We start from the raw sequence: 20,769 nt of genomic DNA on the forward strand, positions 1-20,769 counted from the left end.
TAGATGATCTTAAGGTCCTTTCCAACCCTATCGATTCTATGATTCTATGATCTGTCTGCCACATTGGTTTACGTTTCCCAAACGATCCCATAAGACTTTGCTCACAGGAGAGAGCTGTTAAAAACGGTTCTGTAACAGCAAGGCCAATGTAGAAAGCTGTGGCAGAAAGGAAGATGTCAATTCAACTGAAACTGCACAGTACAAGTCATCCATGTCAGAACATTACAAGGACACCTAAGCTCAGTGCCTAAAATGCAGTTATATAAATATAAAACTTTAGCATGATGGAGAAGTTTCGTTCTCTCTCACTACCCATCTAAAAGATTAATCAGATCAATCATGGCACATTTCTTTACAGAATTCTATGACTTAAGTGCTACAGACATTAGCAACATTTCAATCTCCTGTCTCTGATCCTGAAAACATCATCTGTTAGGTTTTTGGCAATGCTATAAGGAAAATCAAGCTGCTTAAAAAGAACAGGGAACATTTCAGGAGATACCAGTGTCAATCTTTCATTTGCTCTCCCTACCTCTCTGCAAAAATTTACATAGAGTCGAAAATATAGAAAATGGCATGGTTGGTAGCACTTTATAAAACCTCATTCAACAATAAAAACCAAGCAGGGAACAAAGGCTACTGAACACTATACTGATAAACTTATCTCCCACTTTCAATAAAGATACATAAAGAAGCTACATGTTAAACCGCTGCTGGACCACCATGGAATATGCATATGGAATTAAAGGGGAGAAGAAAAGCCACAATTTTATCAAAAGTGAAGAAACAGTGGCCTTACCCTACTTTGAGCGCTACTGGTTCTGAAAAAAACTCTTTAAATTCAGATTATTTCTCATTTGCATTTGCCATTACTGAGAGTTTTCCTACAAAGTCCAATTAAGAAATATTTCTTTTCTACAAGGCAAATTTATCAAAAATTCAAATAAACTCTTTGATGCATTTTCTGCATAATCATGAATAAACATAATCCTGTTGCTCTAAGAACAGATGCCATCCTGTAACTCCCTGCTCCCAACAGCTCTGCTCTCCAATCATGAAGGAGAAGGAAATTATTTGGCCAAGTTTACAAAATGAACCATAAATCATAGGCATCTTTGCCAAAGCAAACTCATGTTTCTTTTATGAAACAATTGCTCCTAAAAGAATTTATATTCATTTTTCTATATATGCATTTTTTATAAAATACATAAGGAAAGTAGAACATATTGTTCCGTTTCTCCTTTAGAATGCTCGGTATTTTTCAGTTCTAGTTGAGAAAGCAAACATTTGCATTTTCACGTGGCTTTCTGAAGCTAGTTGCATGGACTTAGCTGCAGTATTTCAAAGGATCTGAAGAACTTTAAAACTGCTTTGGAGTATTTGAGTCACCATTATTCATAATAGTACAACTTGAAACTAGAAAACCTTAGGGATTTTTGTTGAAGTCAGGTTTTGGAAATAGAAAGGAAGAATTGTGCATCTTCATATAAAGGGAAAGCTTCAAAGATGGATGCTTTCTCAGGAGTATAAAAAATCCAAACTCTGTGAAGAACATCAAGAGAGTTTGACCATTCCTGAAGTACATGTGCAGCAGTGACATCCTGACAGGCTGGGGTACCTCCATCTCTTCCCAGAGAAAAATCTGACCTTAATGAAAAGTGGAAAGACAGTGGCCTCACCCTGTTTGAGTGCTAGTGGTTCTGAAAAAAAGATCTTTAGATTCAGATTATTTCTCATTTGCTTTCAGATTTCAGAGAAAAGTCTGACCTGAAAGGATTGTTGATAGCCAGAGCTCTCACAAAAAAGGTGCAAGGAGCAAAATGTGGTATGGGCAGCTCTGCAGAGCATGGGGAGACACTGCAGCACCGAGAAGACTCCACGCTTGTCTGCATCTCTACATCGCATCTCCAGTTTGCCCACGAGGGCACACTGCTCCTTGGACTGCTTTAAGCAGCAGCACTGGAGAAAACTGTACACTCCCCTCAGGCTGAATAGAGGAAAAGAGCACATATCTGAAGAAGAGGCATACTATTGCTGCTGTATGTGACAGTCAGTCACTTCAATGCAGCTTCTAGTCTCCTAGATATGCACAAGTGCTCAGCAATGCTCTGGCTACACTACTCCCATCTAGAACATGTCATTCAGACTGTCTCAGTTTATACAAGGCTGAGTGCCTAGTTACATCCACAGCTTTTATGTGTGATCAGCCCTCAAGTGTCCATGACAGTACTCTTCTAGTGTACGTGGAAGGATCCAAGCCTGTGATACTGCTTTATTTCCTTTGGGAATGCTGTGTTTGACACAATGCCTCTGCTTTTATTCTTAAAGGATTTCTTGTCATTCTGTCAAATCTAATTTGTGGCTCTAGTTCCTGGGATGGACACTGACAAGTGGGACAAGATCCTGCTCCTTCATGTTCACCACTCTCATGTCAAAAAAGGGGCATTTTGTAGCAGAGCCAGAGCTGATCTTCCCTTTCCACTTCCCTCTTTCTGTCCCGCACAATTTTAAAGATTGATGCTTTCCCCCAACAGTAAGAAGTTCAAAGTTCTTCCTCACATCATATCTCTCTTCTGAGACTTGCTTTGTTTCCCCAGTCTGCACCTTACCTCTGTTCCCCTCCAAACAGTTCCTTTATTTTCCTACTTCTTCAGGCTCATCACTGTCTTTCTTCTTCCTCTTTGCCTTTCATTTTAATGTAACCAGCAAACTCCAATCCAGACTATGAGCCCCAGTATGCTAAGTGCTGTGCCAACACCATGAAAGAGCCATCTCTGTTGTGAAGAGTACAATGCTTTCCTTTGGTTATCCTTACCCTTTACATCCTATGCTACAACACATTCTTACAGCTATCTACCACCTCCTACTCATTAGGATTAAAATCTCCTCTACAGCAAGAACGCATTTCAGTTCCAGCAGGTATTAAAACCAAGTGCCTTGTTGCAGGCTGTGTCCTTTCTGCAAAGCAACGAAATTTACGACAATGACAGCACAAGAGCCTAATGCCACAGATCTGAGATCACTCTATTTTGCCTTGCCCTTGCTTAACAAACCCCAAATGAAAGGCACTATTTATTACACATTTTTGCTTAATTGATGTTTTCAGATGAGACAATGGCCACTGGAAACAACAGCTTTTGGCTGGAAAAAGTCATATTATTTTCTGATAACACAGCATATAATGCTTGTCATTCAGAGGATGAACAATTCCTTCTATTCAGAGTTTTCATCTGCTTGCTTGTCGTACAAAGTATATGCATTACCTGATTAAATAACTCATGGCTCCATAAATCGCTAAACATGTGTACAGTACATAATTCAGTGATGTGCAAACTGTGTTACAATACACTATCTCAAAGCCTTTTCTCAAGTTAAAAATAAAAACAAAACAAAAAACCCTGCAAAGCTTTGTTCGTTAAACACTGTGCCAGTGACCTTTCTCTCTAGTTTCCATGGCATGTTTGTTCAGTTAACTGCTCAAAACATTTTAATGCTATATTCAACCCCTACAAAGTCAAACCAACGCATGACAATCCATCAAAATCAGTCAGATAACAGAAAGTACATTCCAATTCCAGAATTACTGTTGTCTGATTCTAAATGACAGTGTATGAAACAAAAAGAGCACAGAGCTTGATTTTCCAAAGCAAAATTAAGCCCAAAGAACGATAAGAGAAAAAGCCTTTAGACTGAGATCCTAGAGAAATGATACGAAATTTAACAGAATGAGAACATATGCAACAAGGCAATTGCATTGTCACACATACAAACATTGGTCAAAGAAAATAATTTCTAAATGTGTGTATAACTGCAGACTCCCTAAAACAAAAACTCTGAAATTGTTTTCTGACAATTAAAGCAAGGATGTGTTTATGCCATTAGGTCTAGATGCAGACTCCTTCCCCAGGGTCCATCTCAAATCTAAGGATTAAGTATGTTGTGATGAAGTGTTTCAATTATCTTTATTCATAACACTTATTACTAATTAAAATGTATAATTAAGAAGAAAAAAAGTCAAGTTGTAAGACAGTCAGCTTCATGTAAAAAGTTTTGTTATCTCTGTGAGTCAGGATAAGAATTAGTAAAAAGACAACCTAAAAATAGGTACTGATGAATTAGAAAGAAGAAATCCTCCAGGCTCTTTGGAATGAATGAAATAGAAGTATTGCTATATAAGAACACCACTGTCACAGCATTTTGCTAACTGAAGTAGGTAAACACATTGACAACACACCTCTTTCTCTCCCACAGAAACCTGGGACCCTCTGGACAAACCTAGTATCCTGGATATGAGGCTTCTTTCCTCAGAAAGACCCATGATAGCACAGCCTGTGTGCAAATGCCAAGAGGAATTCAACTGAGCAGGACTGAGCATGATCTCCTTGCCAGCTGCAGACAAAACAAGTGGTTTCTCACTCTGTGATCCTTTGGCTACCTGGACTCAGCAGGGATAGAGTCAACTTTGACCAGGGACATATTTGGGTCTGGCAGAGCACAGATATGAGGGCAAGGTACTATTCCCAAAAAGCTGTTGAAAAAGGAATAGGTCATGGAAGAAAATGTTCTTTAAAGAACATATAAGCACAGTCAGCATTTGCAGTTCCACCATTTGTGTCCTGAGAGGTGAATGCTTCAAGATTAAAGACATCCAAAGATACTTGTTTCTGAACAACTATGCTGCAGTCCTCATGACAACTTTGAATCTATGGGTTAGAAATAGTACAGTTCACGAACCTGTTCTCAGATTTCTGAACTTTCTTTTGTGATCCAAGCCGGAAAAGGAGCTGAAGGAGATGAAGGCTTGAGATGTGTTATTTTCCAAACAGTCCCCCTGTAACTTTGGGAAAATAAATGTGGTTCCACTCACTCTCAGTGATCGAGCCACCAACTCAGTTGCTCACTTGTCACATCAGACATGTCAACTCCCTGCCACCCAGACACATTCCTTCCACTTGCCTTTTCCTTTACCCCTCCAGCAGAGTTAAAGCAGCTCCTCTTCAGCATCACAGAAATTTTAAACACTTCTCATGTTTGTCTGACCTCTGTCTTACAGGACTACCAGTGGCATTTTCTCTCGGCAACAGCAGCAACATTAAAGTTCCCATACTTGTCTCTCCTTCTTCCCCTCCTTTTCCACATCTCTTTTCAGGATCTTGTTCTGCCACAGGAGCTGTGAGGAATTATCCAGTTGTTACTGGATAGACACACTGGGGGATGGGGAACAGTGGGACTCATGTCTAGCCATAGATAGGGCTGATTTTAATGTCTGGACCTCAATGCACTCATGCACTGTAGTAAATTTCCTACAGGCAATGCTCTTCTGCCTGCTGAGATAGACATCAGCTCATTTCTGAAAAGGACTAAACCAGCAGTCCTTCTGGCAATGGAATCTGCTAATGCCCAAGGAAAGCTCTGGCACCCTCAGAGCTATTGTTCAGTATTGAAATGCCACTGTGCTTCTACCCATAGTAAAAATCTGTCCTGCTCAAAAACTTCTACACATTTTGGCTATAGAAATCACCATCTAAATCCAGAGCATGTTCTGTAAAGGAAAATAAAGGACAATTGACATGAAATGCCTAATTCTCACATTTGTTCCTAAGGCTAAACAATAAATTTTGTTTTCAAATCTCTACTTTTTTCTTACTTTGGAATTGTCACCCTTATCCAAAGTAATAAAGGAAAACGCATCACGATAAAAAATCTGTAAGTTGCTCCTACACACAGATCTTATTCCTCTGCATATTTTTTAAGGCTTAATGCTTTTCTAAAATTATATAAACTAAAGGCTCTTTTCTTCCCAATTAAAATTAGAAACCAGTCAAGCATTATCATATATATATACACACACACGTATATATTTAAATCATCAAAGAAAATTATCACAGCACCTGGATGCATTTTACATGATGTACCTCTAATCTAAATTGCCACAAAACCCACTCCATATCCCTTCTTGCTATTGAAACAGCTATAGAAGTACCCTGAAAAGGGTAGCCAGGATACCGACTGCCAAGTGAAATTCCTGTGCCTGCCGTTAGTGGAAGCCTCAAACAAAGAGGTGCATTTAACGCTGCTTCCTAAACTTTGCCAGATTCAGGCTCAGACAGATTTCTGGCAGGAGCGAGATCCCAAGCCAGGAGCCTGTCGCTGAGAATGACCTGCCCCCTCGTTCCCACGAGCTCCTCCCTTGGGACAGATGGAGGAGACATGAAACCCTCAGTCATTAACGGGGGAACAGAGCGTGGGGCGAGAGCAACCCTCTCACTGAGGGTGAACAACAACCTGGCTCTTTGCACTGAACAACTAACTGCATGGAAAATCCTACAGGATTTAAAGAGTGACACCACAAATTGGGTTCCACACAATGCAAGGCTTCTACAAAACGTCTTCCAAGATCTTTGTAATTTAATAAAGAAAGATGACCTCTCGCTAGGATTTTTTCATCCTGCCCTGTGGAGCTCTAACAGACACGCAGTTCTGGTTTACATTTTTAGGAAGATTTCAAAACCTTATACAAAAGCTATGATTATATTTTTCAACTGTATGTGACTTTGCCAGGGAAACTGAGATTCACCTTATGCAGTCAAAAGAAAAAAAAAAAAAAAAGATGCCATTGGGAAAAGAATGATGGCTGTTTCCAGAGAGGATAAGGTAGAGATGATCCTTAGCACTGGTTTTCCCCAGAGCTGGTAGTGTACCTGCTGGAACTCTGGTGGACCATACATGATGTTGTAAAATTGCAACTTTAGCTTAAGAGTGTCGAACTCTCAACATAAATTAAAACACAGACAAAGCATGCTTTCCATCTCTTCTCATCAATTCCTTCATACCGTATTTCAAAGCTTCTAGCTCTGAATCTGTATGTCTTGTTCCACATGAATAAGTTTCCACACACTAGTTATATTGAAAAAAAAACCCACAAAAATCCAGATTTATCCTGATTTCTGAACAAACATTTGGATTCCTGAAATTTCAGCCACAGATTCAAATAAAATCACTGCAAACCAAAAAGAAATCCTAAGACAGATAAAGAAAACACAGTTGCTGTTGATCCACAGATAGCACGTATCCTCTGATGACACACTTCAAGGCAGGCTACATTGTACCCATCTTCTGTGTATCTATTTCATCTTTGCATGCGCTTGAAAAGAAATGGATGACACAATCCTAAATTACATTGCATGACTGTGATTCTAATATTAGTTATACTGATATTCCAGAACTTGTAGCCAATGAAACTTACACCACCATTAAAACAGAGAATGACATTCTGGTGGGCAATTCCCAGTGACAAACGTTTCAAAAGTTCATTAAGAAAAAAACAATGGCATATTTTAATTTTTAGTAAATCTGCACAATATTTAGATACAACAGTTCTAGTTCTAATTTCTGAATAAAACTGCAAAATGTAAATATATCTCAAGCCTTCAACATCAATGCTTATAAGAGATGTAATTTCTGATAACATATCTTGCATTTAAAAAAAAAATCTAAATGGATACAGGAAGGAAAAAAAATCACTATAGTATTCTGTAAACTTGAAATGTCTCTTCTGTAAACAAAACCAGAACTGACACGTAATACAACAGATTTATATAAAAAGATTTTCCTACCTAGTGTTTTGACTCTATTTACAGAGGAACATATCCAAGAAAATTTGAGTAAAATCTTCTAATCCATAGGACTGATATGATGCAAATACAATTTTACTAGAGGGTAAGTAACAGTACTCTAGCATGTCTATGATCATTCTAATAGGTGACTGCATTATGAATGTGAAGTGTCTGTGGTGTGGTGTGCCACGACTGTGGATTGATTATTGTCTCGTATGATACTGATGTGACTACAAAGGTACTACAAAGCTCTGAGTCTCTGATGCGACTTTGTTGCCTTAGATGTGGCACAGCTGTGATGCAGTTTTCCACATTGTTTTGGCATCTATATACATATGCACAGTGTGAAGGCAAAGTTTCAGAGTTTAAGCAACCCTGGCACTTTTGGAGGTTTGGTAACCATGTAAAGCCATCACATCCCTTTTATTCTGTCAATATTTTACAAAGGATTTTCAAAGACAATGTAAGAAATTAATATGGCTAGAAGGACCGGTTTTTATCGCCCACGATTTCACAAATGTTTGAATGTGCAAAAATGCTGACACGGGTTAATCTTTGAAAACACAAGAAAAAGTTCTTTAACTTAGAAGGAGTGTAAGCTCTGGGTTGTAAAACATGTTTACCCTCCTGATTTAGTGTGTGTTCTCTGAGAATACAGGCTATCAGAATCATATTTTCAGGGACTAGTACTTCTAAAGGAGGTTAGATGTTCTGAAAAGCATGATGCATGTTAAAACACAATATTTTAAAAAAATATGATAATGTTTAGTTTAGCTCTGTTCTAGCATTTGGAGAGAAGGGAGGGAGATGAGCAAAACCCAAAGCATGCGATAAGGTTAGTACACATGAGAGGCTCCACACTTCTGTATAACTATTATCTTTTTATATTAAAATTTGCTCTTGTGGCTGCTTCTGCAACACTGTCAAGTTCTGTAAGGTTTTCCTTTTTTTTTCTTCCCTGGCAAAAGTCTATGAAAGTAGACATCAGAAGTGACTTTACTGACTATAAACATTAATCTTCAGGAAACAATTATTCACTGTCACAAAAATGGAAGACAGACATTTTTAAAGAAACAATTTTTTTGCCAATGAAGAATTTCCAACTGACATAGCAAAAAACATGACAAGAGATAAGCTAAACTAACTATTTCACCACATCTAGACAAACAAAATTCTACACAAATTTATCTTGTAGGATCTGTGATTCGCAATTGTAGCACTGCACAAGAAACATCCTGGTAACTGTCAACTTGAGAGGCCTCAGTACATTACATAAACACGCAGAGGTCACATTTACAGTTAACGTAAACTAGCACAAATGTAAAACCACAGCATACCCCATTCGGTGCGCACATAAAACATGAAATAAAATAAATTGTGGCAATGCACAATGCCTGAAATCTGTTCCTTGAACTTCACACAAAAAATATAGATTACATCCTTAAAAAAAAAAAAAAAAAAGAAAGAAAAATCAGATTGTACTTTATGCCTTAAAAACAATGCAAAAAAAAGGGCTAGGATTTCAGCTACAGCCTGCTGGAATCCACTCAAGGCTGGCCTGAAGGACGCCAGCATCCTGAAATGCCAAACCTGAGCCAGCTGCCATCAGCACAGGTCTCGGCTCTTTGCATGTGCTTCATCCCAGACAGACCCTAACTAAACTGTGCCATGCTCTCTTTCAATAGTACTCTAAAATGGTATTTTTAAACAATTCATGCCAAAATTAAAACAACACCAAAACACCAAAACAAACCTACCACAACAACTCTTGCTTCACAAGAAATGTCTGCAAAAACTATTCTGCCTAATTTTGCAGTGAAATTGCAGTTCAAACAGCACTAAACACCTGCATTCAGAAGAATGGATGCATGAAAACACTGCCTTGATATACATAAAACCTCAGCATATAGCTGTAATTATAATTAAGTATTTGGAAACCAGTGTTTCAAGAAGTAGTAGGAATTAGTCTGGTAGAAAAATGGGAAAGTTAAGGAATATGCAGAACTTGTCAAACATAGCACATACTCCCCTAGAAGCATACAGAAAATTTCTACTTACTGCAATGAGATACAATATTTCTAAGGTGTTAGAAAGAAAACTTGGACAACTATCTTTAAGAAGACCCACTGCCAATTCTTCATTGGTTGCTTTTTTCTTTTCCTGAAAATATCCATTTGTTAAAACCTAAAGATGAAACGTTTAACTTCTGGTCCTTTGCCTGAAACAAAAAGTACATTATTTATGTGTCTTCCAGTTTCTCCTGTTGTCATTATCCTACTGCATAGACACAATTAAACACTGATTGCAGAAGGGACCAGGGTACATTAGGTTCCCACAAGGGTGCAGTCCTCCATCCCACACACACAGAGGCATTCCCATCGCTGCCATTTGACACACGAGTTTGTCAGTGGACAGCCTTGTCCAGAATAGCCAGCTCAGCAGGCTGGTCATGAGGGCATCTGCCTTGCAGGTGGGTACCCTGGAGGTGAGGACCTCTTGTGGTTTTTGAAGGGTCAGGCTTGGTTAGTACTTGGATGGGAGACTGCCTGGGAATCTTGGGTGCTGTAGTTTTTTTACTGGGTGTGACGTGCTGTGGTATGGAACACCTCTTTGGCTAGTTTGGGTCAAGTGTCCTGTCTCTGCTTCCTCCCGGCTTCCCCTTCTCCCTGGCAGAGCATGAGACTCAGAAAGTCCTTGGTCAGAGTAAACATTACTGAGCAACAACTAAAAACATCGTTGTTATCAGTGCTGTTCCCAGGGTGAAAGTCAAAAACACAGCACTGCACCAGCTACTAGGAAGGAATAAAAATGACTGCTACTGCTGAATCCAGAACAGGACCCTGCACCAAACTACCTGACGGAAAGGATTCCTCCCCTAAGACAAACTCCCAAGCCTGTGGGCTTTTGGCTGCACTAGTACAGGTGTCTCTGCTGGACAGACAGGAAGCATATACTGGGAGAGGTTGCTTCTGTGATGACACAGGAAAGGAAAAGTCTTTAGTGTTCCTGGAAACCCTGCAGGCTTGGAAAAGTCTTCCCCCAGAAGCTACACAACTAAATGCAAAAGTGCAGCTCACTATACAGAAGGGAAAGGCAAGCCTGTGTCACCCTTTCTTTTGATATTATTATTCCACATCAAAGAAAATATCTTGGCATATCCTTTTTACATATTTACATTCCAGAAATAAAACATCTGCGTAGCACACTATTCAAACTCTACTGGGGACAAATTCTACTTTCAAAGATACACACACAACTGCAGAGAAGTTAGTGATTAGAAACGTTAGAAAAATTGGACACACTTGCCAAGATTATTTTTCTGAGCTGGTTCTCTTCTGTTTTCTCACTGTCTCAGATGCTTTCCTCCCCACCATCCCTTATATAACTCTGTATTTCAATTTAAAATTCCATTTGCTGCAATTATTCAGACAGTTGTTACCTTCAATAGAAGGCATCACCTTTGCTTAGAGATTTAGTGGTCTTTATGAAAGCCTGATCACTAGCCTTTCTTTCCAAGCTCATCTGGATTTTGGATGTGGTATGCAGAAGTTTGGTTGGATTCACTGTAAATGAATCCTTCGTTACTTAGGGTTCTGTGCCCATGACTTTTTATAATGGTACTTTACCTTACCTGGGATAACAGCTCTACCAAATGTGTTTCATTTTTTATCAAACTTGGGCTTTTTTCATATGAGATATAAAACATTGATATTCCTATTACATCCCGCGAGAGAAAAGAAACACCATTTGCTATAATCAGGGGAAATGTTTTATTGCCTAAGACATGCATTTATCTCCCTCACAAACAGAAGTCATAAAAAGAACATACAACTGGTTAAATGTTACTTGATGTACCTTAGGTCCCAATTGGTTTGCTTTAGGTCCTGCAGTGTCTTGTGGAATTAAATCCAGGCATGAACACAGGTTAATGCTTTTTCTTTCCTTTTAGCAGAACTCTTGTCAGTTTGGCCCACACCCCAAGAGCTTTCACTTCAGGCTAACCTGCAAGCAGCACTGTGGGTCTATCCTTTACTTCTCCTTCCCAATGCTCCACCGATTCACCGCTGACTAATTAATTATAAACCTCAGTTCTTAAAGCTCTTATATAAATCTCTGTCCTTGTTGCCATCCTGCAGATCTATTCAGTGATCACAGTCTTACTTAAATCATATAAGAAAGACTGGTCTGTCCCTTTTATCTGAAAGGCTGTTAAGGAGGCCCAAATTCTAAAGCTTTTTGTAATGAACTGTTCTTTCTTGAAGACAGTTTACCATCAAGCATCCTTCCAGGTCTCATGAAGGGCTACACTGCACAAACCGAGATGACAGTTGTCAGAAGGGAAGGCCGGTCCTTTCCTGAATAGAAAGAAGAATAGACTTGTCTTTTCGCTTCTGTCCTTTCTCCATTGTACTTTCAAGGCACAACTGGAGCTCCTACAGCAACAGGTATTTTTCTTTGCCAAGATTCATTGTTGGACGCCCACTGGTATTCTGAGTTCTTAATTCTAAATCCACTTCTCTCTTTTATAAACCTGCATGTTGTCTCTAAAGGACCTTCTTTGTAAAGACTGCAGTTTTCAGAAACTTGATTCCACTTTCTTCCAGGGCCTTCTATCTTCCTCTCCTCCTCCTCCCCTCTACCACAATGGTCTCTTAACGAAATCTCTCATGGGTGCTGCTATTCAAAAATAAAATCAGGTATTTGATCTTTTCTGTCCAGACTTCCATCTCATTCTCCATTTCACTGTATTCTGTCACATGTTGCATTGTGTGTCATACGGTTAACTCAACAGCCACTGCTTAACAGCATATATTGAAAATACCAGGACAAATAAACATTCAACACTGTGTTTCATCACAATATTTGACATGAAACACAATTTGTGAAAGAGAATATTTCCAAGCTTTTCAAGTCTAACTCACTCGGAATTCCATACTGAAAAAATGGACAGAAGTTGGCATGACATTTTCTAAAAGCTCTGTATTCAAATAAAAAAAAGGTGCTTTTACAGTAGCCATTGTGTATTGGCCAGGAATTGTAGGGTTTCCAGTCTTGAATTTTAATTCTGTCCTCTGTGCCAAAGACTGCTTTTTAGAGATTCATACATAGGTATTGATGCTCATCGCTTTGAAGAGAAGGGTGTATGTCCCCTTTAGCTAAAATACATGCTGTCCAGAGGTTTTAGTGCTCAAGTTCTATGCCTCAAACTTTGTTACAGCTCACCTAATATCGAAGTTTGAACAGTATAAGCCCTTAGCTCATGAAGAACTGTTCCAACAAGTATGACTGCCAAAAACACAAGAAAATTTTCATCTTCATGTGAGAATTCTAGAAATCAAATTTGCATGCAAGTATTGCTTAGTTCATATGATGTAATCAAATATTTCTGGCAAAGAAAAATGCTATGTATCACTTTTTAAATGATCTTCCCAAGATAGGGTGCTTTTTTTGTTTTGGGAGAAGTTTTTTAAAGGAGAAATTTACCTGAAATTTTTGAGGGCAATGAATAATAAACAGTGTACCAGCCTCTGCACAGATGCAGCTAAGTGTTCTGGATTTCCAGTTGCAAACCCATTTAACAGATTTACTAATTCCCTACTGCATTTTTGTCATTGCTGTACCCTCAGGCCTGTAGCATTTTAGATGCATGGGAATGCCAATTTCACAAGAATTCGTACAACAATACCAGTTGACATTTAGGGTGGGGTATGTGATCGGGTTTAATCAGGACTTCAGGTAGGAATTCAGCAAATCACCACACTTCATTACTTTCTTCTTCTCCCTTCCGTGATGTGAGGCTATTTTTCTCTTTTAGCTATAGATCTGTATTTAAAGTTTAACTGATGAACATTAAGATTCATCGTAGGCTATCTTGACCTAAGCATATTCAACATCAGCTAAAAGCTGCTAAAGGCTTGTGCACAATCTTGGGATCAGATTACTTCTCCAATTCCAAAGAGAATACATAAAGGAAATCATAACAGTAAAGAGACAAGTTGAAACAGGTCAGAAATTATTTTTTTTTCTTTTCATATTTAAGTATCACTCATTTCTCTCCAGCTATGTAAGATACTGGCTCGTGGAGAGTGTTGAAGGATGTCCTCTACAAAGCACTTCTTGCCAGTCACCCTTTTCAGATTTTGTAAAATCTAATCTTTTCATCTGTCACCGTTTTACCAAGGTTCCTGTTATGGGGAGCACTGAGAACATTTAAGTCACCTACTAGAGTTCTGACACTTTGTCAGCATTTAACATATCATTTGAAGAACATTAAAATGTTGCACAAACATGCCAAGAGTTTAAGGCAGTGGAAAAATTGAAGAGATACCAAGTTATTTCCTACCTCTGCCTTTGAAAATTCTATTTCTGGAAAGGACACACACACCAGAAAAAAATAGCTTAGCTTCAATCCCCCACCCTTCCAATTAGGAGAATGAAGAAGATTTCATGGCTCTATAGCATGCTGTCTGGGCTTCCTATGCACCAGATCCATTAGTTGTTTGCTGGGGAAAATAAAATTAGAAATGTTTTATTATGATTTCCAAATTACTGTGTAACAAATGCTTCAATAATCCTTAAAGCACAAAAAACATCTGGTTTGCCCAACAAGCAACTGACAGCTTTCTAATGCAGTTACATTAAAGTGCTTTCCTGAGCGTGTGAGGCACTTTTTAACTAGCTCCTTAGGGCATTGTTAGATATCATTGCTTACAGCCACTGCGAGCCACTGTGCCATAATAGCGCTTCCCACTTCCTCCTGATCAGTCAAATACAAGAGGTGACTTTAAACATGAGGAAAAGTCTTGACCAGCCAAGATACCAGATACAAGCCTGTCTCTTTACATACAACAGGAGCCAAGAACGAAATCACAGCATTCTGGACAACAAGGGCTGTCAGGGCACTAGAAGGAAATAACAAATTCTACAGGTGCCTTTTCTTAAATTAGTAATTCGCAGGTGCTTGGAGTCATTTTAAAATGAGAAAATATTAGTTTCTTATTTTCTGCTTTAAATATACAGTAGTTTACTAAATAAGTAAACGAAGTAAATCTCTAAGTCATCTTCAGTAAAGGAGTGAATCCATTTAATCTAAACATGAAAAATTAGGAATTAGGCAACAGAATGAATACTTTTGAAATAGAGATTACTAAAAATCCTTTATTAGGTATTTATTTAAGAAGCTGTCATGATTTTCACAGCTCTTCCAAGACAGAATTTGTGGAGATCAGATTGAGAAGATAAGTTACTTTCTACAGTCAAAGGCACACAAACAGTCCTTGTTGAATAAATCCTTGATAGCTATCAAAAACTGCAACCAAAGTTCAGATACTTCTTTGCAACAAATTATGTTATCAACACTGTCAGCTCTTATTGCCCAGGTATACTAGGAGACTGCTAATAATGCAAACATGAAACCTTAGCTAGTGTCAGACTGTCTTCAGGACGGATGAAAGACACGCACAGCTTTCCAGACCCAGGTAAGACACAAGACCACTTAACCAAAATCATTCCAAAGCTTCATGACTAGCAGTGTATCATTTCAGAAAAGGACTAAGGGGGTAAGTTACCCTCTTCCTCTTGAACAGACTGCATCTGCACTTTACATTTCAAGAAGCTGAAACCCTAGCATCATCCCATTTATCTAAGGGACCAAAGGCAGCACACAACCCACATGGAAAAAAAAAAAATGTGGCCCTGCGATATATGTTGAGCAGTTTTTCAGTAAATCTTATTTATTTCCTCTGAGTCTTCAATATCTAAAGCTTTTATGTATTCATTATCAGTAACATGTCAAGTAATGTGATAACTTGACAAGGTTCTATTGAAGTAGCTTAGTGGGACATATAGTACTTATGCTGCCTGATAAGAAAACATTCAGAAAGGTCATATCCTCTGTTGTATTCCCTATCTCTCTGGGCAGCAGCAGTTTGGGTTTTTCTGAAAACTAAAGTTTGAAAATATTCCTGGTAAAAATGACTGAAAAGCAGTTTGGCTGCATTAGCATAGTGACAATCAATTGCTATTAATGTTCACATTACTTCCTCAAAACTGGATATTAAAATAAAAATCCTTGCTAAAAAGTTAAGCATGGTAACTAGGCATGAGTATGAAATGGACAACTCAGACTGTTCGACCTGGGATATATCTCACATTGACTGACTCCTGGAATGGCAGAACAGGCCCTACCGTGCCTCCTCACCTTGCTCCCCCACATCACCTCTTAAGCAGCATAGAAAGTCAAATCCAATTTAGAGCAACAGCGACAAAAACATGCACCCTGACTGTGCCTGACCTGCATTTATACAAGCAGCAAAGAGTACCTCTATTTGAGTCTTGCGGCACTGGAGACCTACAGAGCTTGTTCTGTACCTCATATTTTGCACAATAAGGACCAAAATCAGGAAAAGGGTGTGATCTATTTCACTGGGATACAGAGATCATCCACTCATTGGCTGAACAGAGGATGATCAGGATAAACAAAGAGTGCTTGAGGCCATCTCAGGACAAAGATGAGGAGCAGCAATGCTCAAGCCCTTGAGATGCCTCATAACTGGAAGTTTACAAGAAGATACTCCAGAGCCATATTTGTCACACGCTCTCCTTAGCTGCAGTTTCTGTGACTCCAAAGCAAGCTTGGTCAGACCAAAGAAATTCTTGTTATTCAGGTATACAAACACAAGATGACAGCCCAGCTACTTCTGTTATAACACCACTAGTCATAAACAAGTTGCTTCAGACCTATTACTCTACTTTTGGCACATGTCTATATGAAATAATGTATGATACTATCAGGGATCTGGGGACACATTAAGTTGCTGTGTAACTTAAACCATATGTGCTTACTCACAAAATGTTTATATATAGGCTCCTTAAAAGTGCTAAAAAGAACAACGAAAGCCAATTTCTCTAAGCTGTAGTTTCTAGTAGGTAAAAGTCTTCTGTATTTTCCAACGTACGCTGCTTATTTCATTGAACACATTGAGCTGATTAGGTCATCTTTATCGTTACCTTTCTTGGTCACTTATTTTACCTTGCATATGCAGATTTCTTTCAAGAAAGTTTTACAAACAGAAAAATACAAATGTCATTGTTGGACTTTATTTGATACAATGTTACCTTTTGATGAACTTGACTAAAAACAATAGCCTGAGTGTAAATGTGGATCACAGCTGGATGCCACAAGCAAAATAATGAAATGAGTAATAGGAGACAGGGATAAAACAACACTATTAGAGACAAAATAAAGAATCATCATTTACATGAACACCTGCTAATACTTAAATCTTTTGAAAACAATCATTTTAAATCCCAGTAAATATGCAACTTAGTTTGTTAAGGGTCAGATACACTTGTATTTTTTCCCCTCATTCAGAACGGTGTTGGGATCAGAATCATCAGATTAAAGAGTTGCTGTCAGCTGTTCTGCTTGAAGGAGGATTTTCCTTGTGATGAGGGGCTGCACTTGAAAAAATGAGAGAAATGGAGGGATGAATGCCCGTAACAATAATTTCTCTAATTCTTACTGAAAATCAGCCTATCACTTCCTGCTGTATTTTTATTAAGTCTCCCTTGAAGACAGAAGCATAATTATTCTTCCTCTTGACAACTCCTATTAGTAAAACTAAACTTTAATTCTTGCATCCAGTCTGTAAATGACAGCAGATTCAAGATGGAGGGTGAAACACTGACCTTAATTTGTGATGTCAAGCCCTCTATGTCCACAAATATGAGACAGTTAATCAGAGGTATCATCTTGGGTAAGGTGGCAGCTTCTGCTTGCAATCAAAAGCTGCTTTCACACCAAGGTACAATTCCACGTGAGCTGTAACTGAAGACAGTGTGCCACTGTGCACAGCAGGGGCTAGGGGAGCAGGTATGAGAATTGTCTCATATTATTTGCCATATTGGCAAATAATGATTTTATCAGATCAGAGGACAAATTTTAGCTCAAGGTGAAGTTGATATCCTGCTTCTTTTCAAGATGAAAGGAAATGAATCTGACTTTCACTTTGTGACTGGCCCACTTTACAGCGTTACACCAGGATGCCTGAGACTTTAAGAATATGTAGATTCTGATTTGACCCAAAATCTTCTGCTATCATTCACCTTTGATCTTAAGATTTAAATTATCTGGCTTTTCACCAAGTTTGTCTGTGGTCCTGTTGTGGTATTATCTATTGTCATAAAAAAAAAACCAACCCTGAGTGTAATAATAGACATTAAAATCTTCTTAACAAGGGTCTTACAAACATAGGCACAGTTCTTATTCAACTAACAACAGTCTCTGTACATTCCAGTGTTCATACTGGGGATAATAGAACCAACAAACTAACAGTGCAAACAATTCTTCCACTGATTGTACATCATTTTACCATTTTCAGAATCCTTGCATGCAATGAAAGACAGACCTTAACCCTTGTGGTCTGAGCAGCTATTCTGCAAGGCAGTTGCTCATCCTGTATTCTCTCTTGTTTAGCAAGACATGGACTCCCTCCATGTCCTCTCCTAACAAAAAAAGGAGGGGTCAGAGATCAATGTCCAAATTTATACTGGTAAGATGTTAATTTGGGATTGAAATTGTTAATAAAACATATCAAAGGTAGCTTTAATCACATGAGGAAGCCTAATTAAATGAAAATTTTTTCACAGGGAGTATCTTTGACCTGTTTGTTCAAAGTCAAGACTGGCGATTGAAGTCTCAGTGCAGGGATTCCAGAATTTGAAAGCTTTGGCATTCCCCTCTGGCCACCTTTGATTCTTACTAGATTCCCTACCTCATCACAGAGGGAGATCTACAACCTCCAGGTCTGACTGCAGCTTTAGTGTGAAGCTCCTCTGCTGTGCAGAGCACTTAGAAAAAGCAGCCTGGAACAGAGGCAGGTAGCTCCTGCCACGGACAAAGCCTCTTATAACCAGCCCCAAGCACTTCTTCCTGCCAACGGTCCTTCCTGACTTCTGCTTGCACTGGGAGATTCTTACTACCAGCCCACCCTTCAAGTGTGCCGCAGAAAGCTCACAGAGTTGCCTTTTGACTTCCAAGTGCAGTAACTTATAGCAGCTTTTGCTTCATACATTGCTCCCCTTCAGAGCATTTTCCATTCAGAACAATAATCCTTAACATCCCTCCCAAAGCCCAGGTCCTCCACAACAAGTGAATGGCAAGATACACTTTTAAGATGAAACAGCAGGGCACTGAAAGCCAGACTGGAAAAGAGGGGGACGGTAAATGACTAATGCCAAGTTTGCTGCACACATTAATTTCTTGAAGCAGAAACATGTCTCCAGCTCCAGCTCCCAAAAGATTGTCAGAAACCCCAGTAGCTGCTTATCCTAGAAGTTTGCTGTCACTCCTACCCTCGCTCCATGCCCTATACTGTTTTAAACATATGCAGGCCTCATCTATGTAGAAAGATCTTTTTGAATTTATACAGCTTAAGGAAAAGGTAAATTGATGGAAATGGATTCAATTTCCCTTCAAGAAACTTTACAGCGTAAATCATCTGCAGGACCCTAAAGATTTCTTATTGCTTTAAACAACTAAATCTGAGAGAATGTCTCAGATTTAATTGAGTTCTTGAGCATAGTCCTCAGCATCAGCCTGATGGTAAATCAACCCTGCTTCACCAATCCCAGCATTTGTATCGAAATCAAGGGATAGAAGCCCAAAAGCACAGTCAGCCATCTTATGAGTTATGGATCTTTCTCTGGAGAGCAACTGTCATGATATGTTTGTACAGCAGCTAGCATACCCAGGCTGTGACCTTCAATGGGATCCCTACACCATTAGAAATAAAAATTATGTTAGGAGGCTCTGGAAATAACATTATTCTACTTAAGGTTAGGCATAAGTTAAACCCCCTGAAATGAGTTCAGATATGCAATTCTTAAACAGCTGAGTGGGAAGAAGTCAGACACTGCAGTCATGTGTGCACTGTAAAACATGCTGTAGGTAAAACCTGTCTCCTGGGTTCCAGCAGGAGAAAGAAGAGTCCCAAGACAGAGCAAGGCTGGGAGAAGAGTGCCTACACACAAAGCCTCACTCAGTCATTCTTGGTGATAAGCTCATACAGATGGGGTGCAAGCAGGGGGCCTTTAATGTGCATTTCTGTGTGTATTTGAGGTTTTGTAGGGTGCATCTCAAGGAATACAAAACATGAAGTTTTCTGAACATGTGAATTAAGAACCTCAGGGAGCAGGGGAAATATTGATTCAGCACAGTATGCTGTTCAGTACAGAAAAGTACAGGAGATAATCATCAAGGGTAGCTGCATTCAAACGTGCATAAAACCCCAGGGTAGCACCTATTAGTAAGCTTGTAGTGCTCAAACAATTGTCTTATTCTTTTTAAAATGACTTTACAATATTTAATTAAGAAAAATGTAAACAGGGCCAAACACCTTTATCTTGAGCAAGTGCAATGCAGGTCTTGCAAGATACTGTTCGACAGAAACAGGTTGATCCTCAGTTTATAAAACCAGTAGAAGAGCTACAAGATTTTTTGTTTGTTTTGATATAAGAAAGGGCTGTTTGGTTCATAGCAAGGAGGAAACATTTCCTTTATTATTTGTTTCTTTAAACAAGAGCTAAATTAGAGACAAAAATCTTAACTAGAATTAAAAAAAAAGAAAATAATAGTCAAGCTCAAATTTATCTGACCTGTGTTATAAACTAGCTTTTTCTTTCCATTCAGAAGCTCTAAGGAGATTATTTCTGATGACTAGCCTTGAGTCTGACAGATTTCAATAGCATGTGACTGGTGGACCAGTTCACATGTATGATTCTACATCTTTGATTCTTGGAGAGGAAAGGTTAAATGAGAGAGTGGGGGAAATCTGAAGAAAGAGAGAAGGCTGATGATGGGCTGAACAGAGGAAATAAGGCAAACTGTTCAATTTTTACCTTTAAACCATTTTTCAGCAGGATCAAAACACTGGAGTTTAGATTTTTCATTTTTGCATTATTCAGAAATAAGTGGACATGAAAACTGGTCAGGAATCATAAAATGGTTCATAAGAAATTACAAACATGTGAAAACAGAAGCTTGGCAGAGTAGCCCAAAAAGCTTCAACCCCAGTAATCATTTTCCAGAAATGCCAAAATATCAGACTTAATGCCATGCTCTCCATACAAACCACACAAAAAATCTGGATCT

Source organism: Pezoporus wallicus, unplaced genomic scaffold (assembly GCF_028554395.1).
Source record: "Pezoporus wallicus isolate ANWC-B61680 ecotype Strahan unplaced genomic scaffold, APGP_CSIRO_Pwel_v1 contig_2025, whole genome shotgun sequence".
Taxonomy (NCBI): Eukaryota; Metazoa; Chordata; class Aves; order Psittaciformes; family Psittacidae; genus Pezoporus; species Pezoporus wallicus.